General features: G+C 49.2%; 1 protein-coding gene across 5 annotated transcripts in view; it reads left to right on the forward strand.

Moving 5' to 3' along the window:
- The first annotated feature begins 5,300 nt into the window (after positions 1–5,300).
- The window catches only part of CORO1C (coronin 1C), a 54,255-nt gene continuing 34,855 nt past the window's right edge, over positions 5,301–24,700 (forward strand). Inside the window, exons 1-2 of one of the 5 annotated variants that reach the window (XM_040608186.1) lie at positions 12,206–12,269; positions 13,132–13,174. The gene's annotated coding sequence lies outside the window, so the exon portion shown is untranslated. Of the gene's footprint in view, positions 5,395–12,173; positions 12,270–13,131; positions 13,175–18,262; positions 18,282–20,938; positions 21,790–24,700 lie in introns of those variants that run through there. The other 4 variants (XM_040608164.1, XM_040608176.1, XM_040608203.1 and 1 more) reach the window with 4 other exon arrangements.

Here is a 24,700-nt window from a genome sequence, read left to right on the forward strand (position 1 = left end):
CAGGACCAGGGTGCTGAGCTGACCCATCGCTGCAGGAGCAGGGTGCTGAGCTAGCCTGCTGCTGTGAGGGCAGGTCCTGCTGCGGGAGCTGCAGCATCAGGAGCTGGATCTGGCATCTGATGCTCCCCTGAGCAAGGATGGAGAACCCAGGCTGAGTCGCCCCAGCGCAGAGCACTTGGCTTTGCGCCAAGGCCGCCTGAGTTGCCCAGACATGCTTCCATGATGACACGAGAAGGAAAACAGTGGGAGCGAGTGTGTGTATGTGTGTGTGCGCGTGTACGGCTTTCACACCCTGGGGGTTAACTCTCCCCAGTGCTAAGCTGCAGCAGAGCTGAGGGGCTTGTGCAGAGCCGGGAGCCCCAGAGGCTCCCACACACCAGAGCTCTGCTTTTTGGGGACAGCAGCGCTCTCGCTGTAGTGAGCTTTTGAGATCCTTGGGACAGAGCCTGTCCCTTAGCCAACACCATTTTGGGGTTGCATTTGCTGTTATAGTTCATTTAATTCACGCTTCCCTTGGCCGATGCATGAGACGACGCTCCCTGCTCACCTCTGCTTCCCAGAGATGGAGACCTCCGCGGCAGGTTGGCATCCCGGGAGTTGCATCTAAGAGTTACACGTTGAGAGAGGCACCGTGGGACGGGGCTGAAATGGCCGGAGGGTGCCCTGTGACTGCCGGTGAGTGTGCAGGTCTTTATTTTTTATCCTTGTTATGGTTAAAAGTTGGTTCTTGACAGCGCAGTTCTTGTTACGGTCGAATGTTACATCCTGTTGTGATGTTGCTATGGCAAAGCCAGGCAACATCTGGAGCAACACAAGTTCTCTCTGGCGACCATCGGAAGGTTTATTTATAACCTCGCTGGCGAAAGGAGATGCCTGAGCGCGAAACCTCCATGGGCAGCTCATGGTGGGAGCAGCCCGGCACTGGGTGGCCCTTGGGTGGGGACCTGGGGCGGTGGGAAGATCCCCCCACCTCCCCTGCCCGGTGGAGGAGCCCACAAGCAGAACCGAGCAGGAATGATCTCCTCAAGGGCCCTCTGAGTCCATTCTTTGACCTGATGGGAGGAGGATGGTTCCCTACCAACATCTCCCGGTTTCACGTTGGGGTTGGGTGACTGCAGGGGTGGTGATCAAATAATTGTAATGGGAGAAAAGGTGCGGTCTGGGGGGTGAGCGAGGCTGGTTTTAGAGAGCAAAGCGGTGTGCGCAGAGAAGCCACAGGAAGGATGCGAAGGGCCACTGCTGTGCTTCAACACAGCAACCCGCTGCAGCGAAGAGAAGCTGCTGCTCTGGCAGTGGGTCTCCAGCTGCCTGCAGCCCCAGGGGGATGCCTCTGCGACTATTTACACTGGGTCACGGCTGGACAGCCGTGCTGGCCTCTCAAGGGGTAGAAAAGTAAACTATTTCTCCAAGCAGAAGCCAAGAGTCAGCACTGCCGATGGGAGATGAGCTGGTTCCCGCAAGGGATGGAGGGGCAGGGGATGGGGGGGCCGAGCTGTGCTGCTGGGGGGGCTCCCTCTCTGCCCAGCCGTTGCAGACGTCCTGCAGGTTGGAGTATCCGCAGGGGCAGGTCCTCTCTCCCTGTGCACACACCCGCACGTGCGTTCCGTCTTGGCAGCAGCAGCGTCTCCTGCCCCAGCCAGGGATGCTGCTCCGCTGGGGAGCAGCTGAAGAGCTGGTCGGGTTTGCTCCAGCCTCAGCCCTGGCCCTGGGTGTTGCGTATTCCCTAAAAGTCTCTTCCTCTCCGGCCTGAAGGATGGGGCAGCGGTGACATTGCAGCAGCTGCTGTTTCCTTTTATGCAGACGGTTCGGGAGCAGCAGCCGTGTTGCTCCCGTGTCAGACTGTCCCCAGTGTTTGGAAAATGCAGCAGGGCAGGGCAAACCCAGTTCCAATGACCCAACTGTGCAGCTTCCATGCCAGCCCTGGGCTCTACAATCCCCACACAGGGCAAGCCAAAAAAATCAAGATGCTTTTTCCAAGTCATGATGATTTGTGAGAAATTTAGAGCATATTTGGCTTTGGCACGGGGGAACCAAGGTCAATGGCTCAAGGGGAAGAACCCCAAATTATTGATCAGGTCATTGTGCCGACGGCAAGCGTGCCAGAGTCTGGTGAGTTTATCCCATGGAGACGTGGCTTGGCTTTAAAATTCATCACTCCCAACTGCCAGCAAATCTTGCGGCAGCATTTCGCTACCTGGCGGGATGGGTGCTGTGAGGTCCCCCCCACCGCTGGTATCAGCAGGGAGCATTGCCTGCTCATCTCTGGAGCCCAGCTGCCAGCCCTGCTCCTGCTGTGGGAAGCAGTCGTGTTTGTTTTGGGCAGCCTCAGCAGGGATTTAAAACTTCCAGTGGTAACAAATGGTGTTTTGTCTCACTGCAGAGCAGCTCTGCAATGTGCATTGATAAAAACCTGTCCCTGCGAGGGGGGCTGGCCGGCTCCCGGGCTGATAAGGGCTGGGATAACCGTCAGCCCTCGCTCTTTCTCCTCGGCGGTGGCTGGCACTCGCTCCTGAGCTGGCTTACAGAGCAGCAGACAAGGTGGTGGCATCATGAGAGACAGTGGTCCAGGCACCAGCTCTGCTCAGAAGGCTGCGGGGGTCCCTGAGGGCTCTGGATGAAGCCCCAGCAGGATTTTCCAGCCTCCCTGAGTGTCAGCCGGCGGCTGCCTTTAGCCTGCGCCCAGTGGGCAGGTCACTGGGGGGCTGTTTGCAAACTCCTGGGGCTGACATGGGGGTAACACAGTCCCTGCTGGGAAGCAGCACCTGGCTCCCAGTTAGGGACCAGCTAGGTGTTTTCCCACATCCCGTTTCGGGATGCTTTTCCAGCTCAGGCTCGGGCAGCCGGCACCTCGTGGACCATAAAAGGCAAAGCGCTGGGAAGAGCTGCTGGGTGGGAGCGTGGCGGCCGCTGCAATGCCAGGCATCCCAGCTGTGTATAAACGGATTAGAGCCCTCCAGCTCTCCTGCACCCCCTCCTTCCCGAGAGTTTACAGGAGCCCGTTTGGCAGAAGGATTATCCAAAGGGAGGAACTTTCCATTCGGAGCGCTGTTTAGAGAAATGCCCCGAGAGTTAATAAGGATTTTTGATATGTTACGTTTTGGAGTCTCCCGAGAGAAACTTGTTTCTGAGGCTGTTGTCGGACTTCTCTGTTCATCTCGAGTCTTTTTTTATGTCGCAGCAATTCCCTTAGCCATAACGTGTTCCCGCAGATTAGCCCAGCTGGTCTGTCTCTGCCCTGCATGCTCTGTGCGGGCGGCAGCATCTCTCCCTGAAACACTGGGATGCAGACCAAGGCTGCACGACGCTTCCAGGGAAGGAGCGCTGGGGGAGACGCTCTGTGTCCATCAGGCACAGGGTAGGGAGGCAGGGAAGAGCGCCAGGGGCACGGATGCGGGTTTCCAAGCGCTCCGTGAAACCCACGGAGGAGCTGACGGAGGTGATCCTGCCCAGACGAGCTGCGGCAGACGACCTGGCAGTAAATCACTTTGGAAGCAGCGGGATCAGAGGGAAGCCAGGGAGGGTTGCCGCACGGCACCGCAGGGAGTTATTGCTGCAGCAGGTTGGGGAAAAGAGGAGAGTCCCTGAAGAAAGATGCAGATGGGCAGCAAGTCCTTCCTGCCTGTAAAGTGCTCTGGACCAGCAAATTAGAAGCTGGGGGGTGCTCTTACAGTTACTCAGGTGCGATATATTTGGGTAGGGATCAGCGTAGCATCAGCTCTGACAGCTGTTGTGTTAGGGCAGAGGCTCCTGCCCTGCTGCAGAGGATGGGCTCCATCATGCCAATGTGCATTTTCATCTCCGTTGGCCATGAGGCTAAAAAACTCCGGTTCACATGACCCAGGCACGGAGGCTTCCAAACTGCCTCCGTCTCTCCCAGTAGCGGAGGAAGGGGAAGGCGGTGCTGAAAGTCTGCCGAGACCCAAGGTGGGAAGAAATCTTGGCTGGCCAGCTTCAAAGCGTTTGGACCAGGAATTGGAGTGACCGAGCTCCTGGCCATGGAAGCCTCCACCTGGCAGTACGATGGATATTTACAGGATGACACAAGTAAGACGAGGGGGAGAGACTGTGCTACTTCCCGGGGAGCCTCTGCAGGGACGTGCGAGGATTATACTCTGCTGCAACTCGGCCGGGAGGGCCTGGGGCACAAGCTGGAGAGGGGGGACCTTCCCAACCCGGGGAGCGACACGCAAGCCCCTGCCAGGAGGTCAGAGATGAGCAGCAGTGGGCAGAGAGGGCAGCAGGGGCTGGCAGGGGACCCGTGCTTGGATGAGCACCCCGTGTGGAAAGGGTGCAGGAGAGGGGCGGAGGGAGACGTCCCGCCGAAGGTGTATGAGATGGAGGTTGGGCACAGGCAAGCGGGCACGGGCAGGACGGTGAAACCAGTGGTGTACAGACTGGAGGAGAGTGAGTACAGGCGCCTGATCGAAGAGGCAGAAGCAGAACCTGAGGAGGAATGGGAAGTGACAGAGCACAAGGTACCTGTGATGCAGGAGGGCTACCCAGGGGATGGGAAGGCAGCAAGTCCAAGCCTAAACAGACTCAACACTTTCCAAGGAGTCCTGAGGAGGCAGATAAGCCGCTCGGACTCTGAAAGCAGCGCAGAGAGCAGGCAAGTGAATAAACTGACCCTGAACTCCCCCTCGGAGAGAAACAAACCGAGTGTCCCCATCAGGTCAGATAGCTTCGAGCGAAACGCCATGCTCATGGATTACATTTTGCAAAGCAAACAGGAGGCAACAACATCTGTTTCCTACGTCCCCAGAGAAAGCAGCAAGGCAGCTGAAAGCTTCAGGCAGGCGCTGAGCTTCGCCCCCCAGCCTGACAGCACTCCGGACCTTTGCCAGAACGGCCAGACTGGTGAGGAGGATCCGGCCAGGAAGCCCAAGCCAGACAAGCAGGTAGCAAAGAGCCTCGAGAGAACGGTCTCTGCAGTTGCAAATTATGCTTCGGTGGCTAGAGACACCGAAAAGCTTTCGAGACAGAGCAGCAGCCAGCTCCTTGAGAGCAGCAAACTGCTCGGAGGTGAAGTAGATGCAGGGCTACTCGACTCACACGGCCAGCAAAAAACCCCACCGGCCCCTCCGGTCAGGTCCCACAGCAAAGAGAGCCTGGCTCTGAGTATGAGCAAGGCTGTGGCAATGACAGAGGCGCTGCTGGAGCCCCACAGCGATGCAGCGAAGCCTGCCAAGGAGCAGTGGGCAGCTGCAGGCGCGGAGCAGCTAACTGGAGGCAGGACTGCAGGAGGAGGGGGCTCGGAGGAGCGGGAGCGGAAGGGGAGGAAGAGTCAGGAGGATGAGAAAGTGCTTAAAGTTGCCGACGCAAAGAAAACCTTCGAAAAGGTCAAGCCGGCGGAGGGAAAGGCAGCGACGCCACCGCCCAGCGCTGCCAGAAAAGGTGAGGCGTGACGGCTGTGCCACGGCGGGCGGGCAGAGCCGGGGGCTGGGGTGGACGCAGAGCACACCGCAGCCGAGGGCTGGGGGGCGAGGGGAGCCGGGGACACGGTGGGTGTGAGGCTTTTCAGAAAAATAGCTGCCTTGTAATAGCCGAGCAAACGATGGGATGCACTCAGGGCAGGTTTAGCAATGATCCTAATGAGGCAGGACGGAAATCAGGCGTTGATTCACGTCTGCATTCTGCTCAGTGAAAGTACTTCTGGCAGTGCATCTGTTTGGTGAGAAAGAGATCTGGTTTTTAAGACTCTTGTATGGAAGTGAGCATAATACCCAGTACTCCTACATGCTTTTCACGAATAGACAGAGTGCAGAAGTGCCCATGTGATGCTTTCTCCCACTGCCATGTGGGATTTTTTGCCTCCATCTCTCTAGGCACTGGGTGAGCCAATATAATTTTATTTTAGCTATGGCATAAAAAGGAGGCGTTATTTTCCCTAGGTTCTTTTTCTCCTGCACTTTGACTTGAGCTGACTAAGCCCTTCAGGAGAATGACATCCACTTGGAACCCCTCTCACTGAAAAACTGTGGATAAATGGACTTTGTTGGAGTTTTACTGGTAAAACAGTGGTTATGCAGAAACAGGGAGAGATGAGAAATGAGCGTTTGTTTGAGAGTTTGGATCCTGCAAGGATGTACCAGACCCATGCTGGTTAACTTACATCTTCTGTTTATTGACAATCTGCAGTTGTGGATTTCCTTATAAGGGAAAATAAATGTTTTAAGGCACAGGAAATCTATGCTAGCTTTGAACTGAATAGCATGTTTACTTAAAAAAAAAAGGTGTGATTATCCCACGTTGCTCGGTACATTGTGCTGTCCATTACTCTCACTCACGGAAGTCACGAAACCAAGTCAGAATATGAACGTGAGTGTGTGTGTGTTAGTGATAACGAAAAGCCTACAGCAATGAAAAATAGATCTGATCCTCTCAGGAAGCGTCTGAAGGGTAAACGATGTAAAGAAAAAGGGTTGTGAAATATTTGTCGCTGCAAACTATCTGCCATCTGACAGGTTTGGGCTCTGTACATGAAGCCAGGCTAGTCCTGGTATTATCAGGGTGTCTGGATCTCTGCAGTCTTCTCCACTCTCCCTCCAGTGGGAGATTTATCTGATTAAATGGTACAGCTGATGGGGCGTGTTTTCATCAGCAGATCAGATGGAGGGATGTTTTCATCAGCAGAGGCATGCATCCTTTCCAGGGAGTAGAAGGAGCAGGTAGATGCAATAGGTGATCTTACAGGAGAAGGGGGTGAGAAGGGACTACAAGAAATCACGCTCCATCCCTAAGGCAGTACCGGCTACAGCTAAATCATTCCTGGCAGATGTTTACCTACTTGTTCTTCAGAAGAAATAGGGAGGGAGGGTCAAGACAATCTATTTCAGTGCTGAACTGTGAAAACACTGTAATAAAGAAGAGCGGGAATAGCTTCTCATTGGTTTTTTTTTAAATCTCTTTTTAAACATATCTCTTCCCAAATCTCATACTGCCTAAGTGAACATGAACAGCTTGCATATATTTACTATTACATGATTCCTTTCTTATACCTCTGATTTTTCCAGCGCCTTTGGTCCAACTTGATCCTAGACAGCAGGGAGAGAAACAGAACAAGGAGGCGAAAGGATTCAGAATGGGTTGAATAATGAGGACAAGACTAGGATATGTGATAAGTGTAACATGGAGTGCTACAGGAATCACAGCACCAAGCCTCACATTACTGCTCGCTGCTCGAAGCCCCTGCTCATTACGTGGTGCCTGGCTGGGTTTTTTTATTCTAATCAGAATGATAGGAAGTGTCGAACTCGGGATATTCATGTTGCAAATAAAACACAGCTTGCTTTTTTCTTTTTTTTTTCTTTTTCTTTTTTTTTTTTTTTTTTTTTTTTGTGTGTGTGTGTGTGTGTTCTGCTTGCTTGTCTCTCTCTTCCTAGTTAATCATCTGGTAGAGATAGCAACAAAGAAAATCCCATCTGTTGCAACTAATTGCTTCATTTTTATTTGGTGTCCCAACATTTTAATTAGGTAATGGGACTACATCCCCTTCATTGCAAATATAGGAAAAAAGAAAGAAATATATATTTCACAATCCTGTACAGTGATGGAGGACAAAAATACATGAGGATAGACTAGCTTGAAATTAATTTAGAGATTTCCTTTTGCTGTAAAAACTATGGGCAACATGTTTCTATGCCTTTCCTATAGATGAGTTGGTAGGGATGTGTAGGACATCTGAATTACCACATATAATATGCAGGAGAGTGTGTATATGTAATAATAAATGTGTTTTATGAAATGTGTTGTAAATCATTAATAATGATAGCATCAATTATTAATACCCACCCCGACCTCATGTTCATTTATTATTGCTTATCAATCTCCAGCATCTTCCATCCATTCCAAGCAGCACACAAATGCGATCGCAAGAGCTCGCTCACCACAGCGGATTTTTGTTACCCTTTGGGGAGGGGGTTTGCGATCTGACTCAAATTTACTGGGTCTGGGAGTAGTGCAGGGATTCACTTGATGTCAGGCAGAAAGGTGGGGCAGGCCCAGGGATAAAGCTAAGGGGTGCTGACTCCTAACCCTCTGCTTTAATTCACATATTCCTCTTTCCTCCTTGTCCACATGCTCTGATACACCCTCGTACACTCCTCCCTTCCTGGCTGTTATTTTAAAAATCTGATTGAACATATTGCTCTCCTTATCTTTGTTCCATAATTCTACAGCTCCCCTTTCTGGCCAAGGATTGAATAAGGCCAAACCGAATGGATTTTGCTCTCCCTCTCTCTCTCCAGGCAAACACTTTGCTGGATCTGGGGAACAGCTCAGCACGGGGCAACGCTTCCCTGGGCAGAACACGTAATCCCATCCAAGAGACAGAATTGATTACCATAATCAAGAGCTGTTACGTGGTGGCTGTTAGTACAATTTTGTCTTGGCAGCCGCTCAACATTTGATGATCGTTGAAACGTCCCTTAAAAGCCAGGCTCGTAAGCAGTTTAATAAAGCTACCCTTGCCACTTGATACATGCCTAACAGACATTGAGAAAACAAGGCAGCTACAGTCAATCTAATGCTGTTCCACATATAGAAAATGGCTCAGAGTTTGGGCATTTATTCTTTTTCTTTGCCATCAGTCCAGATTTCCCTGCACAGAAAAAAACCCCAAACACTACATTCCATTAACATTAAGTGAAACATAAAAATCGCATCACCAATGTTAATGGGAGCAGCTCTTCTCCACGCTGCTGAATCTGGCCTCTTGCATCTAAATCACGAGAGCCACAGAAAAAGAAATACAAAAATATGCAACTTTCAGGTGGTAGAACCTCGTGCTTCCTGTAAAGGTATTCAAATATGATAATCAATCAAAAGGCTTCAAGAAATAAAGAGATAAATAGTGGCCATAAATGTCCTTGAAAAATTGTATAACTTGGATGTCTGCAAACCCGAGGTCCGAAACACAAACCATCACGTCTGGCATATTTTGCGTGACTTAGACGTTAAGCTGCAAAATAACAGGACTTTAAATTGCTGATCTCTCTAAACCCTCTGTAAGCCGTTTCCCTTCATTCAGAATATATTTAGCAATGAGGATTTAAGCAAACTGAAATGTTCGAGACAAATTCATTCCTCAAGTGACTTTACCGGTGCTGCACGACTGGGTTTGCCGTCTGTCTAAGATTGCTCACAGACTCCAAGCCAAATTGTGTACTGTCAGCTGAAGGCCAGAGAAGTCATCAAAATTTCTCCTAGAAAGAAGTGCCTCAGGTGTTTGTGTCTTTCTTTACCTTTTCCAACTAATAACACCGCAGTGGCAGGGAAGGCTGTGGAGCATACTGAACGCATTACTTATAAGGCATGTCAGGATCATTGTCGGAACAAACCGACATGATTTATTGCAGTGATGGAGTTGATGCATATTTGCAAGTGAGCTAAATTTAGCTGCTGACATAAGTTTCAGAGGTGGAGTCTGTAGACATGGCGCTGTTTCCGTATAAAGGCTGTGAGAGAGACTGCAGCAATCGTGCATCAATGTAGCGGAGGGTAAAATATGTGGGATGGATAAAACTAGTGAAACGTACTTTTGAACAAATTCTGAATCTTTTCTGCAAAATTTAATAATTGGGCGCGTCAGTACTGATAATATAGGACAAACTTTGTGTGGTTCCTTGTAGCTGCAAGAATTTGCTACTAGGATATTTCCCTTTGCAAAAATCAGATTTTGTGACATATTTTGAGAAGTTATTAGGCTTACATCACTCTGACTGTAATTTAAGCCCTGTTTGTTGGGATGATTTTATTCAGCTGAAGATTACTGTTTACCATGGAACCAAAGAGCATGTGTAAAACCTTAGCCATTCCTTCTGTTGTTGAAGTCTTCAGCCTGAAATTTATGTAATTTCTTCATCACCTTGTACGGTGAGCTGTTGCAATCTAAATGGCTCATTAATCCAGGTCAGGATCTGAGTGATTTCTGGAGCGCTTCCATGCAAATGTTTAAGGATACTCAACAGGTATCGTTCCCTTCTGAATCCATCCTTAGTGACTCTTCCAATGCCATCTTGAGCAAGCTGTGCTGCAGGAGTACCCATCCCTGCAGCATCTGGAGCAGGAATACCTATCCCTGCGATCTGGAGCAGGAACCCACCGCTCAGGTGGCAGTTATTGAGAGATCAGGCTGCGATCAGATTTCTCATGACAAATTTCACTCTGTATCCTCTGTGTACTCCTCTCATCATCTTAGGCGGATGCCTGGTTTCTCTTCCAAGCTGTTGAGTAGTGCTGGGTACTGCTGCCTCCACTGTTGTTTCTCAGTCTAGGGTAAAGCATCCCCTGGTACAGGATTAAAATATCGTTTCAAGCTTGCCCACTGTTTTGAGCTAGAAGGAACATATATTTTTAAGTACCATTTGATGTGCTTGTATTAGTAGGTTTTTATAAACTTGTAAGCCACATGCACAGGTTTGAGACTCCTAATAATTTAGTGGCTGTGGGACTGGCAGTCAAGACACTCGGCTCTATCACTGACTCATTGTGTGACCTTCAGCAAGTCACGTACCTACGTGGAAAATATGAATCACAATCTAAACCCACCAGAATGCAGATTACCTGCAGGTCTGCTCTGAGGCTGCCAAACTGCTTTTGTTTTCTTCTTTTTTAGCATTAAAGAGATTGTTTGAGGGAGGAGGGTGGAGACTACGTGTGCTGGGCTGGCTTTCAGAAGGAAAGTATTAATTTCATGGTAATCAGCGCCATGGGCAGTGCATGGCAGGGATGCAGGCTTGCAAGTCTAATCTTTGGGTGTATCATTTTTTATGAAGGTGTTGCTCAGTACCTGAGAGACTTCCCTGTTTGTTGAATCAGCGGTTAAACTAGTGTCAAAGTTTAACAAACATTGGATAATTTATAGCTACTGTGGCATCTGTTATTTCCATCAGCTGTAATCGACAGACCAGGAAGACCATGACAAATGTATCTCTGTGAGGCTTTCTGCCTGTTTTAACACCCAGGTATCACTTGACAGGGTGTAGTTCACTGTCCCCTCACAGTTTCATGAGGGAAGAGGAGGGTTCTCAGCTCAGCTCAGCCGGACACATGTATTTCTCTACATTCTGAAGGATGATAAGGGGAGTGACGGGTGTGTCGCTCCCCTGAAAAGTTACGCCCCTTCGCCACCTAACCACATGCAAATGAATTTGCAGATACCGGCCAAAACGTAGAAGGAAGCTAGGCTGGCTTTTGGTTTTGGCCATGTATGGTAAACGCTGTGCAACGTGGGCACTGATCTAGCATCATTCATCCGCTCCTTGAGTTCCCCAGAGGAACAGAAACACGCAGCCTTCGAGAGCGCTGGTACCCGTGAGCCGTTTGCTTACAGAGGTGCTCACCTTCTTGCTGTGTACCGCGTTAATAACTGCGAGCCTCTGCCATCCAATAGTGGATATAAAAAAACCCAAAACAACCTGTTCACAACCACAGAAGCCAGCATCCCCTGAAGCAGCTGTACTTTTAGCGCAATGGGGAGAATCTTTGGTTTCAAGCTACCGTCCCATGCTTCTCACCAAAGTGTGATTTTTAGCAGGGGCTCAAAGCGATCGTTTTGTCACCCCCTCCCCAGCAGCCACAGGCCCGGCAGCTCAGCGTGCCTTGTGGAACTGCTGGGTCTCCTCAGCGTTCCTCTGTGTCCTGCCTGGCCGAGGCCTCCGAGGCCACATCTCGGGGTCTTGCCTCACCGCATCAGCGCTCTCAATTTTCCATTTTGTTGCCGAAGTGTCCCGGACCCTCCCCGTCCTTTTGCCGGTACCACCTTCGCTCGCACCCCGGGTACCCCAAGCAGAGGACGGCAGCGCCATCCCGGCGGGGCGCTGCAGTGGGACCCGTGAGGGAAGAGGCCTCAGCCAGGCTGGGGGGCGCCGGCCCGGCAAGGGGCTGAGTGCCTGAGGGGAAAACCGGGCTGCCGGGGCACAGGGCGAGCCAGAGGCCGCGGACTCGGCCCCGCTCCCCTCACGGAGACCGCGGCCCGGCGAGACTCTCCCCGTCCGCCCGCGGGCAGCGGGAAGGCAGCTGGCGCCGCGCCGCCATTGGCTAGCCGGGCCGCCACTCACCCGCCGCTCCCCGCCCTCCGCCGAGGGCACCAAGGCGGGGCCCGTCCGCCGGGGGCGTGCCCAGCCGCTCAGGGGCGGGGCTTAGGGGGGCGGGGCCTGTCGCCGGCGCTGCCCGCCCCCGCCCCGCGGCGCTCAGTCGGGCGGCGGCAGGCGGCGGAGGCGGCTCCGCCGGGCTGAGGAGCGGACGCGGGGAGGCGGCTCGGGATCGCGGTGCGCGGGGGGCGGGAGCGGAGCGGGGTGGGGGAACCGGGGAGCGGGACGGCGGCCTGCGGCGCGGCGGGGGGGCGGCTGGCGGGGCGGGAGGGCGGCGGGCGGCCCGGCGCGGGAGGCGGCGGTGCCCGCGGGAGGGCGGACGGGCCGGGCAGCGAGGGCAGGGCAGGGCAGGGCGGGCGGGGGTCCGGCCGGGCGGGCTCCTCCTGCGCGGGGCCGGCCGCTGTCCTGAGGCGGCGGCCCGCTGTCAGCGCCGGGCCTGCGGCGGGAAGCGGCCACGCTCGGCCGGGGCTGCGCCCCCGCTCGCCTCCTTATTAGGCAGCGCCGCGGGCCCGGGTCGCCGCGGGTCCCCGCACCCGGCCGGCGGCCGCAGGTTGCTGCTGGGGCCGCCCCGGGGCCGGGCTGCCTCGCCGCCGCCGCCGCATACCTGATGCCCGCCGGCCGCCTTGGGCAAGGGGAGGACCGATTGTTGATTTTTTTATCCTTCTGTTCGGCATGCGTTTTTCCCTTTCCCCCCTCCCCTTTTTCCTCCCTTTTCCCCCCCTCCTTTTTTTCCTTTTTTTTAATATTCCTCCTTCTTCCCCCTTTTTTCCCCCTGTGGCAGCAGCTCAGTGGCACCGGTGGGTGCGGGTCACCCCCAGAGCACTGTGTCCCCGCTGCCACCCTGCAGCGTTGCAGAGGACAAAAGATGGCTGGAGGGTTTAGTTCTGTTCATTTCATTTTTAATTCCCCGTTTTTCTTGATGCTCCTGTTGACCGGCTCCATGTCACGCCGTTATTAATGGCTCTTTAGAGTCTATTCGGGAGATGCGTAACGTCCTGGGTTGTGTGACATCTTCCTGGGCTTTGCTTTTTCTATGCAGAAAGCAACGTTAATAGCAAGCTGTCAGAAGCCGGAATTTAAAGGTCAGTATTTCTCCCTGCTTTGTGAAATTAGCCGTTTCTGCGCTCGGGAGATGCGGAAAGGCATCGGACATGCAGCCGCACAGGCGTTCAGCTGTAGTACCCCAGTCTAGACAATGTGATGCTGTGACTGCACAGGAGACAGCTCTAGAAAAAAAAAAAAAGGAAAAAAAAAAAGGACTGAAAGCTGACTGGAAACAAAAGTAAAACTGATTGATGCAGTTTTATTGTTAAAGATAAGTGATATGCATTAGTGTCGTGTTGTTTTTTGGGTTTTTTTTAATAGTTTCAGTCCTGTACGGGTTGGTTTGAGCACGCCTGTTCATGCAGATGTGCGTGTGGCTTAGTGTAAGCAAGACCAAGGATGTTTGCAAAATGAAAAGAGTGACGTTTTGAATATGCTAGGCTGGCTTTTCAGTTTGCTGATAGCGATTCTGATTGAATTTTAGGCCAGGCTGTATCCGACTTACCTGCCGCTGACCTCTTTCTTCGTGCGCCTCTAAGCGCGTGCGTGAGGGAAGCGCTGTGCCTGCTGCAAGTGTGGGAAAATGGTGTGAACTGGCACAGGCCCTCCTGCGAGAAGTGTCGTCCTATGTGCTGCATGTGCGACAGCTAGAGAAAACAGCGGGTATCTTGTGCGTGAGGCAGGAGAGGATATATTTGATTTTCATTTGAATACCAAGCATTGAATCATCTTTTCTGCTCAAGGGGGAAAAAAAAAAAAAAAACCCACCAAACCAACCAAAGCAGATGGCTGTGCACTCACCGAGACATTATATTGCAGCTAATATTCGTGTTTGCTGAAGAGAGTGTACACAAAGGTAGAAGAACAAATACTCGTAGTGATGAAGTCAATGCATGTTTATTTCACATATATACATTTCTAGTATTTTCAGTAGCCGTAGTTAAGACCTGACACACTCGGGTACACATCAGGGAGCATTTGGTTTGTGTTTGTTTTAATCTAGCACTTCATAATATTAATTTTTCAATGGTCACTCGCAGCTTTTTGTACAGATTGCTTTAATCAGCATTTGTGTGTCTCTGTGTTCTGTGTTGGCATTACTCTGTCTTCTAGTGAGCTGCCTTTTCAAACATCATTGGATTTTTTCAAGTTAAATCTTCATGCTTATTGCATCTGTCACTTCTGGGATTCACTCCAAGCAAAAGGCAGAGATTCAGCTTAATGGCAATGAGAAGGAATGCACAGAAGGGTAAAATATCAGCTTTCCTGAGTGATGCAGCAAAGGACACAGAGAGATCTGCCCTCAGTAGCTGTTCCATGCATCATGTTCAAGTTTAATATTAGACTTTAACGACAGCTTCATAAAACGGCTCATTAAAGCACAGCGTTGCATTTTGATCGTAAGAGAATTTATGTTATTGGTTTTAACTTGATTATTGATTCCGAGGGATATGACTAGTATGCCAGCTTCCTATTTTGAAGACATGAGCAAAACACTTCCTGGCCTGAGTTTGCAGCTTGGTGAGGTCATCAGCGCACCACTCCCAGGGCTAGGAATGTCCTTTTGGGCAAACTCACAGGCACTTTTTCACTTGACTTTTAAAGTGTGGGTTTGTTTGTTTTGTTTTTGTTTTACCGAGGCTTTTGTGATAATCTCAGTCCTTCTCTAAGGATACATTGGAATAGAAACTCACTGAGGATTTGAAGTGCCCCAGTTTAAGCATTTACAGGGCATGTGAACAAGAATTAAATGTCTGTGTTCTCTTCTAGCGCTTTCCCTGCAGTCTCCCCCACCTAATATTTTTGGTCTGCTTATATGCTGGTTGTTAACTCTGAAGTAAGTCTGATTAGAAACAGCTTAGATCTTCAGTTTGCAGTCACCCTGGTTGTGTAGCCACATGTGAGCAGTCAGATTGTTGGTGACTTTAGGCTGACACGACGCGAACTGATATTTATGCGCAAGTGCAGGTGGTGGCGGCATTGCTGGGGTGAACGTCACGTTGAAAACGAAGGGAAAAAGGTTTAGGTTAGCTGAAGGGACTCAGGACGGCTAGCAGTGAAAGGTGATCATTCTGGATGTGTTGAGTATACTGGTTGCTGGGCCCTTTCTATTTATTTGCTGATAGGATTGCTTTGTTCTAGTTTTCCTCATGTGAGTAACTCTACTAAAAATGGATGATTTGTTTCTTTCTGAGGCTATAATTCTTCAGTACGTGACTTTATGTGTATTTTTTTAGATGACGGCGTTAGGCTGGTAAAATACCAGGGTGACACTAGAATTACTCAGCTCCTTGGTGTCAACCCAAGGGGTCCCACCGGCTGCTCTGGCTTTGTGCTGGAGGGCTCTCTGGTGCACAGGCTGGTGCTGATGGTCCTCAGAGGAGCAAATGTTCTGGAGAGGTTCCTAATGGATTATATCAGCCATTAGTTGTATTACCAGCCGTTAGTTGTGCACATTCCCGTGTGGGTTTGTGTAGTGAGTGCAAAGGTGATCAGAATTAATGGCTGGATGTGGAGGTAATGATGTAGCTATGAAGTAGAAGGTGACTGTTGGGCAAACAGGTACATTTTACCTTACGCCTCTCCCATACAGTTCTTCATGCCAGTAAGATGGAGGTAATCTCTTTACAGCAGACATCTTCGTAACAAGTCACTTAAGTGCTCCTGAAATGGAAGAGGGTTTTGTGATGGAATACCATAAATGCTTTAAAACCCTCCTCTGTAGGTCAGGAACTTGACAGAGGAATAATGAAAACGGTATCTGCTGCTGCTGCCGCCTCTGAAGTGGCGGGGAAAAAACCCCGTGCTGCTCTTTCAAAGGCTGCCAGCCTGCTGATGCTTTCATGGTGCCCATCGATAGAAGAGGTCTCCTTCGTTTAGAGGTGACAAAGTAGAACGTGGGTCTTTGACCATTTTTCCCTTTTTGCTAATGAGTTAGACAGCAAGGTAGAGTCGTCTGCTTTGGAGAAAGGACAATAGCATTTCTTCAACATTATTTGCTTTGTCTTAATCCACGTTTTGTTGATGATAACAATAAATGATACGTAATATACTTTTTGCTAGGAGCATGTAATGACTCTTGAGGTCTAGCACTCGGTGGGAGAAGCTGGATGTGGTTGGATCAGTTATAGTGACTCTGTTTGACATTGAGCTGGGCCTCTCAATCCATCATAATTAGGTTTTTCTTGTTTTCCCTTCTAATAATTGAATTTGAAAAAGCAATGGAAATAAAATTAAATAGTGGTGGGATCTGACTTAAAGTGATTAAGGTTCAGCCTGATGCGGTCAGGCGTGCTGAGATGAGCTCACAGCTTTCGTCTGGAGTGCTGCTGAGCTGTGCTTAAGGCCAAGTGTTCCCTTTAGGAGGGATCCTGGTTTCCCAAATCTTGGCCAGCCATAGCATCTTTGTATGTAGTCTCTGTATGTATAAGCACACGTGTAATCAATCTACAGTTCTTCTTTGCCGAATATTAAGGCAAACCATTTCTGCAGCCTTACCAGATGTACCTGAGCAGGATTTGAGAAAACTGCTAAAACTGCACCTCGTTTGCATCCATGCATGAACCGAGGCAATACACTTCACCTGTAGTCCCTGGAAAATGGACTTCAAATGTCTTTGGTTGGAGTATTTGGAAATGTGGGAACTTCCCCCCCCCTTCCCTCTCCATCCCCCTAGTTCTGCATATAGTTGCCATAGAGACTGTCTTCTGGAGTCCTTGAAAATCCATTGTTTATCTCACAAAAATGTATAAACCTGCTGTATTGAAACATGGCATTTTGAAGCATCCTGTTCCCGTGCAAATCTGATAGGGACTCGACATCCTACGGTGCTGCAGATTTGGGTATTGGACATGTGTCAGGCACAATCAGACAAACAGATAATGGGTATAATTAGCACCACCAGAGATTAGCAGGCAATAACAAATTCAAGCTGTAGTAAGCAGTCCATCCCTTGGGAGCCAGGCAAACAGGCAGTGCTGGGCAGATGATCACTTGATATGGCAGATAGTCATCAGCAAAGGCCCAGTACTACTTCTTGAAGTTGCCTTTTTTTCCTCACCTTTCACAGAAAATACTTTAGAAGCTCATGGTTTGTTAGGTCATGCTGGAGTCTTGAACACCCAACTGACTCGGGGTATATGCTCGGCACTTACTTGGCATTTTTCATCATATGATGGCCAGTCAGCGCTGCAGTTGTTTCTTGTAGTGACCGGTATATCCTTGCTTCCAATTTGGAAATGTGAATTTCCATTAATTAAGCATTTTGCTCAGGGCCTTGCAGGTACTAGGCTGAGAATGCTGCTAGCCTATAATACTAAGTGTAGTTGTTGCTTTACAGATGGCTCGTCTATTTGCACCAGCGCACGTGGTGGGATGTGTGTGAGTATGGATAAATGACCATCCTTACACCTAACTTTTCAACTGCTGATTTCTTACTGCAGTACTTACGTTAATTATACCGTATCTTGGAGGTTGGAGTAAATGAGCACCAAGATGTCTTGTTCAGAACAGGAGGTGGATTAAATTTTTTTGAGTTTTTTCAGTGATTATTCTTTTTAAGGTTTATTTTCATTTTTGGATCTGCTGAGATCAGTTTGCAAGGCAGGAAAAAAAAAAACAAAACAACCTGAGCCAGCTCAGGCAAACATGAGTTGCCAGACGTACTTCAGCAATATCTACTTCTGCTTTAGCACAGCGTGAAGTGTAGGCACAAAACGCTTCTTCCTGAGTGTCGTTGAGCCTTTCAGCATCGTTTTCCTGGTCGCTTTCTGGAGCAATCTGTTAAAAGTTCTGCTGTTGTTTAAAGGTGGGCTATCTGGGTTTGGCTGCTTCTTTCACCAGGCTTTGGGTGCACGTGTGTTATCTCTATACTCTGCGCTTTGCTCCCTGATGTTTCTTTTTGGGGGGTAAAGGTTATCTTTTTGTTCTTTACATCCAGTGCTTGCCACACTGATCTTGTGGTCTACTAAGGGGATTCTTAAGCGCTATGAAAGATCGCGTAAAAACCAGCTGGGGCTTATCTCAGTGTAATACTCCCTGTTGTTTTGGCTGGTCTCCTCCAGAGCTGCTGTAAATGCCACAGGGACTCTCAGAGGGCTGGAAGTGTGGGTTGCACACGCAGTAACCTGCCTGTCAAGCCAACAGGTGAGTAAAGCTTAAAGGTCATCCAACGCAGGCTGCAATTCTTCATGCCCCTTACTGAAAACAAGTTCCTCAGCTGAGAGTAGCCAGCGGGAAATCAACCTTCACCCAGCGTATGTTGGGGTACGGTGCTCCCCGTCAGGTAGCAGGGAGCTGCCCTGGGGGTGTTGGGGACAGCAGGTATGCCCCTTGTCCTTGGCACAGGGAGCCTGTGGGTGTAGGAAGATGCTTTTCCTTCTTGCACCTGAAATCTTTCTTTGTATTGTAGCAGGAAGGTTTATTAAAGCTGCTTACTAAACTAAGTTTTCTTAAGTAAAATTTCTTTTTTTTTTTTCTTGCCTGCCTAGAGAGGCGAGAAAGGTGCTGCGTGTTGTGCTCATGGTTTGACACCGGCTCACCCAGGTTGCTGCCCTCTCAGCTACGGTGAGCGACAGCCGGGGCTCTGCCGCAGCACAAGACAGCAGCCTCAGCCTGAAACAGATCAGCGACAAAGAACATCTGTAGGACAGAGGAAATGTGTTTGAACTTGGAACCCTTTGCTAAAACAGATGTTTGAGGAGCTGTAATTGGTACCACAAGATAGGGATTTAAAATCAAGTTAGCAGACTGAGCGATCTGGATTTGAGTTTTAGCCTCCTCCAGTCCCTTCCTCCCTCCCCCAGCCCTGATTTCAAATTGCACGTTGCGGAAATGGGACAGAATGACAATGGTACTCTTTGAATTATAGGCTGCTTGGCCAGAAGAGCTGGCAGGACAGCAAATGGAAATGTGGAGAAATACACGCTGGTTCCAACTGTGAGCATTGAGATTCATTTTTGAAGCTTATTTCAACAGCATTAAGATCTGAAAAGTGTTCGAGTTGTCCAGTCTGAACCTTCTGCGTTCTTCTACATTGAGGATATTGTCTTGTCGTTGACAATTAACTGTTGTTGGTTTGTTGTTGAGAACATCAGAAGCCATGCACTGCGAGTGCCTCACTTGTTGGGCAGGTGTTATGGAGTAGCTTGAGAAGTGAAAGTCACTAAATTGGGCTCCGATTTTTTTTTTTCAATGTTATATATTAAATTTAATGAAATTTAGCCAGCATTTGGACGAAGGTGTTTCTCACAGTATGCTAACCAAGCCTGGTACTACTTTCTGGAGTAGTGTCTCTGTTCAGAATTGCAGTGTGGACTGCATTGGTCTGTGCTGTAACTCCACTCTAACCGTGACATTCTCCAGGTCCCTGGCCCATCACATTTGTCACTACAGAGCTGGAAACAAACTTCAGGCACTGCCCCAGCCCTGTATGGCTGCAGTGCTGGGCCAAGCGGCGCTGCCATTGCACTCGGCCATCCTGCTCTTCTCTGCTCACATCCCCCAAGGCAGCCGCTGCCTTCTCGGCAGGCTCCCGGCAGGTCTGGGTGTTGTGCTCCATCCCGGCAGACCAGCGGAGTGTTTGTGGTTGGGCAGGGCCATCTGGAGAATGCTGCATCCTCGCTTGGTCAGTCTGACTCACACTTGGCTGGGCTATTTGTGAGCCTCGGTTGTGCTGATCTGTTGTTTCTGCTTTATTTCTAAGTTGTGAGGAATTTGTGTCCCAGCTAACTTTGTGTTTATAGCGGAGGGCTTGCTGCAGGTCTGGGTTTCCTGGTGGTGGCTCCCGGGCTGTAGTGCTCCAGTGGCTCTGGAAGGACTGGGACCTACAACCTTTTATCTACGAGGCTGTTTATCTCCTTAAAACATCTTTAATGTTGGTTTCTTCCTGTGGATACCATGGCATGTTGTAATTAAGGAATAGAAAGCAGTTTGTCAAGTCCTTTGGAGATTCCTCCTTTCAATAAAACTCCTTGTCTTTTTTTTTTTTTTTTTCTTTTTAAGGAATTATCCAGTTAACTGTAAGCAAGGAAAAGCAGTGAAATGTTTCCAATGTCTTAAAGTCATTGGAGTTCAATAGGAAATGTACTTACCTTAGAAAATACTGTGTTAATCAAATCACCTTCCCTTCTGCACCTCTTCTTGAGAAATCCTGCACGTGTTGTTCTTTCTGTGCTTTAGGCTTCCAGCACCTGGGTACTGCTGTCTGCTTGACTTCTAGCTTAAGTTCGTGATGGAAGAGGACAGAATTCATCCTGCACTGGAGTTGAGTTTCAGTTCTAGTGGCTACTGGTGAGCTCCCCTGTTGCACACGTAGTAAGACTGATGTTTGCCGCCTATTCCATTTGGGTACGTTTGATTGCTTCAAGTTGGAGGAGAAAATACAGTTGCGTTCTGCTGTGAGCACTCTGTCACTGTAGTAAAAAGTGCTCGTGCCTTAGCTGGTTACTTGGGAAAGGTAGGACCTGGTGGTGATATGATGAGAAATTAACGAAGCTGTGGTGGGAAGAGCTCTTTCTCTGTTTGTAACAACCGTCCTTAGCTGATACGAAGCTTTTGGCCGAAACCAGGTTCTTAAAAATAATGTAAGAAAAAAGCTTTCAATGCATCTCAGGAATATGGTCAGGAAGAAGCTTGCATGTAACCTTCAAGAGAACAGAAGAATTCAGCAAATTGGGGTAGCAGCTCTGAACAGATTGATACTTCCTTGTTAGCTCTGTTGCGCTGATAAGAGAACTAGGTCAGCTCTATGGAGAAAGCATTTTATCTACATACTTCTCCTAACTGGAGTCCTGGCGCTTGGCTGTTGTGGCAGGCTGGCTGACTTGCAGCTCTGCACAGTGGGCTGTGCTCTCCATCTCACATTTTCCCTGGGGTCGAAGTGTGGTCTGAAACCCTGTTGCTTTCCTCTCTGTGGCATGTGCTGCTTTTACTGTGGGGGTGATGGAGTTCAGTCCCCAGGGGTGTAAGTAGCATCTTCCATCATGCTGGTGTAATGTCTCTGGCTGAGGTTCATAGGGCTGATGTTCAGCTCGGGAAGCATCTTGCTGCGTCTCTTGGCTGTGGTTGAGGACACAGTGCACAAAGAAGCATCTCTGTGTTTATTCCAGTGGAGAAAGTGGAGGAGAACAAAGGCTCTTGGAGGGGAGCATATGACAGGCTACAGCCTTCTGTGGTCAGCTGCTGGAACAGCGGCGTCTTAAGGTGGGAATCTGCCTGCTGCGGTGCAAGGCTTCTTCTCATTATCCAGTAAAGCTTGTTTGCTGCCCACCAGCTGTATCTCTCTCTCTCTGGTGGCAGTGAAAGTGGAAGCTGAGATGCAGAGGTGCACCGAGGCACCTGGGGTGCTTAATCCACCGGTCCCCGTGTGCTCTTTTCCCCACATATATTACTTTATGAGGTTTTGTCCTGGGTTTCAGTGCTTCCCCCACTCCCTTTGCTCTCCTCTGTCTCCTATTTTCATTTTTACTAACCTTTTTTTGCCCAGCTAAATTTTGCTACATTGCCATCATCCAAATATCCTCCAGTACATCACATGTCACCGCCTGTGAGGGTGGCAGCTGTAGTGCCAGCTGACAGAAGACACTATAAAAGAAGAAAACCCCAAAGAGCACCCGTTCCTGCTCCTCAGCTGCCTCACCGTTTCAGACCCAGGGTTTGTGTAACTGCTGTGATATTTCTCTTCGGTTACCCGTTATGGCCTCCTGCGAAATTATTTTGTGTAATGATTTTTGTGTGCATTCATTGCTTTAGCTTTATGGTAGATGACAGAGATTAAATGAAGTCAGACAATACTCTCTGTTCGGGGTAATGACTTTCAACTGCGGTGTCCTTTTGTCACTGTAAATTATGGTAAATGATGTCATGTTAGACTGTAAAGATGCAAGGTACAAAGTGGTCTGAGTAGTAAGATCCCCCAAGAAGATGAATTGCGTATACGTGGAAATCTTTTAAGTGAAAATATCCATTGCCTCCTTAGCCGCAGCATGGGAGATGTGCACTCCAGACAAGCATGCACAGGGTAAACACTTAAAAAATAACACGTGCTTCTTGATGATGCCTGGAAGATTTAAGCATTATAGGCACTTCTGACATAAGAGTTCTTTGTATTATGATGGTCTTTGGTAAGATTTTTTCAGGTTACAGCTCTGAAAAACAGAATCGTATCAAGTATTTCACAGGTTAGAACCAACACCTTGCACTTTGTCCAGAACAGCAATTTCAGCTTACTTTAATTTTGGATTGTGTTACATTTTTGAATGTGCTGGGCTCCCCAGTAGAGATATAATCGAATTCCCTGGTAGTTTGTGGTTTAGGTTCCCATCCCAAAATAGAATCTCGCCAGTGGTATAACAGCTGGAAATTTCAGTATTAAGTTCATATTCCAGCTTTTTGTCTTTAAAATGAAGTGAAATCAGATGGCAGGGTCTTGCTCAACCTAGACTAAAGTAACCAAAGACTGAAAATAATCTGTGCATAAATATGATGTCTTTTGGAACTGTGACCATCTGTAGCGGTGCTCACCTTTTGGTTTAAATAACTCCGAACATCTGAAAACAAAAGTTCTGTCAGCAATGGACTTAATGTGAATTGATTGGAAATGGTATACTAGAGGGAATAGCGGTAGGTTTAAAAGTAGAGGACTGCGTCAAGGTATTTGTGGCTGTTCTTTTTTTCTGCCAGAGGTTTCATGTGAAGTCGTAGGGCGAGCTGAAATTTTTGTGGCTGTGTGATTATTTTTTTTAATTATTTTTGTCCCCCCACTTCCTCCCTTGCCCAAATATGGCAAGATTTAATATCGCGAGACTGAGTTCATAGATTCCCTTAATGCTTGGAGAGGGAAATGAAGCTCTCCTTTAGCCTTGCTGGTGGCACATTCTGGTTCTCCACTGTGACAATGGTGGCGATTTAATGCCGTGGTCCTGAACTTGCTGGGGGACTTGTGCTCGCCTTGGTCTCCCATGGTGGTGAACATGCCTCTTCGGGGCTTGTCAGTCTGTGCTCATCTGGTTTCAAAGAATGGGTGCTCTTTGCTGCCCTTGCTATCCGCATGGCTCAGCTGGTAGAGCCTGCTTGCTTTCCCCATGGATGTGTCTCACTTTCCTTCCTCTGCCAAAGGTGTGCTGAAAAATGCTGTCCTTAAAATGATCTGGCAGACTTTTCTTCTGGATCAGTGAGTCTTCTGAGGCATTTCAAAGACACCATCCTGTGCAGTATGCTAGGGCTGTAAATTATGTACGTGGAACACGTCTGCAACTAGACTTAAGCACAAGGCGATGTATGTTTGCTTGTGTACAATGTGCCGTGCACACGCGTGGGTTACAGAGAACCCACCGAGGTTGCACAACCAAGCGCTCCGAAGTTAAGAAATGCCATAACTGAGCAATTAGGAAATAACCTCGGTAACATTTGTTCCCTTTGTCACATGCGGTGGGGTACGGCTGTTGGTTGTGTCCCTGCTCCACCAGCCCCTTGCTCTTGGGCACGCAGCGATGGCTGCGGCGGTGGGATGGAGTCCTGCTTGCCTGTGTGGAGCAGGAGGTGCGGTGGGATGGTGGTCTCTTTATGGCTTTAAAAATTCTGAATGCTTATACCCTCCCTTCCATATGCGGCTCTGTACCTTATCTACCATATGATGTTCAAAGTGCTGTAAAGAGTGAGTGACGAGGTTCCTTGTGGGCTCTTCTCTGGTGCTTACCTCCACGATGGCCAACTGCTCAGCAGATGTGGCTCAGCCCCACTGCAAGGGAGGATGTTTTCTCCGTGCTGGGGGCACTTAGACATCAGATTGAAACATCCATGGCCTGATTATCATCTTAGGATTATAACGTACTTTCTCTTTTTTATTTAAAAAAAAAAAAAGTTTCAGCTCTGGGCACTCATCGCTTTTGCAGCTGAGGCCTGAGCATCTCAGCCCAGGTGTTTAGAAAGACCTTGGGCTGCATAGTCAATGCATCGGTACTCGAGAAACCCTTCCCCGCATCAGGCATCCATGGCGTGGGCTGCCCCATGCTACAGTTTTACCGGTGGGACTGTCCCCTCGCCCTGCTGGCCCCAGCACCCTGTCTAACCCATAACAAATCAGGCAGGTTCCCCCTGGTATTAGTCATCATTCAGAACTGCTGCTGGTGGCATCGCCTGGAGTGTGTCTTGATTATTTTTTTTTCCTTATCTGCTTCTTTGTTAATAGTTATCTGAGACTGTACATTTATTCCAAAGCTGCCATTGAATCATATGCAACCTCTCCAGTAAGGCTCTAATTCTGAGTCTGGGGGCTCACTAGCAACAGCTTGCAGCCTATCGTACATTTTGCGCTTAAGGAGCCTTTCCAGTCCCCAGCACCAACCTTTAAGTGCCGTTCTCCCTATCGAGTGGATTTGTGGATCCTCGTCATCCCCCCCTTCACAGTAGCCTCCAGCTGCCTGTGACTTAAAGTAGCCTTTTATTTCAAAAGTCTCCCTTTCCAGAAGGGATCACAATCACATGGGCTGAGCAGGATTTTGCCATTAGTGGGGGGTTTTCCTGTAAGTGTTCCCTAGCAGGATGCGTTTCCTCTTGCATAAGCA

This window comes from Falco naumanni, chromosome 1, assembly GCF_017639655.2.
Source record: "Falco naumanni isolate bFalNau1 chromosome 1, bFalNau1.pat, whole genome shotgun sequence".
Taxonomy (NCBI): Eukaryota; Metazoa; Chordata; class Aves; order Falconiformes; family Falconidae; genus Falco; species Falco naumanni.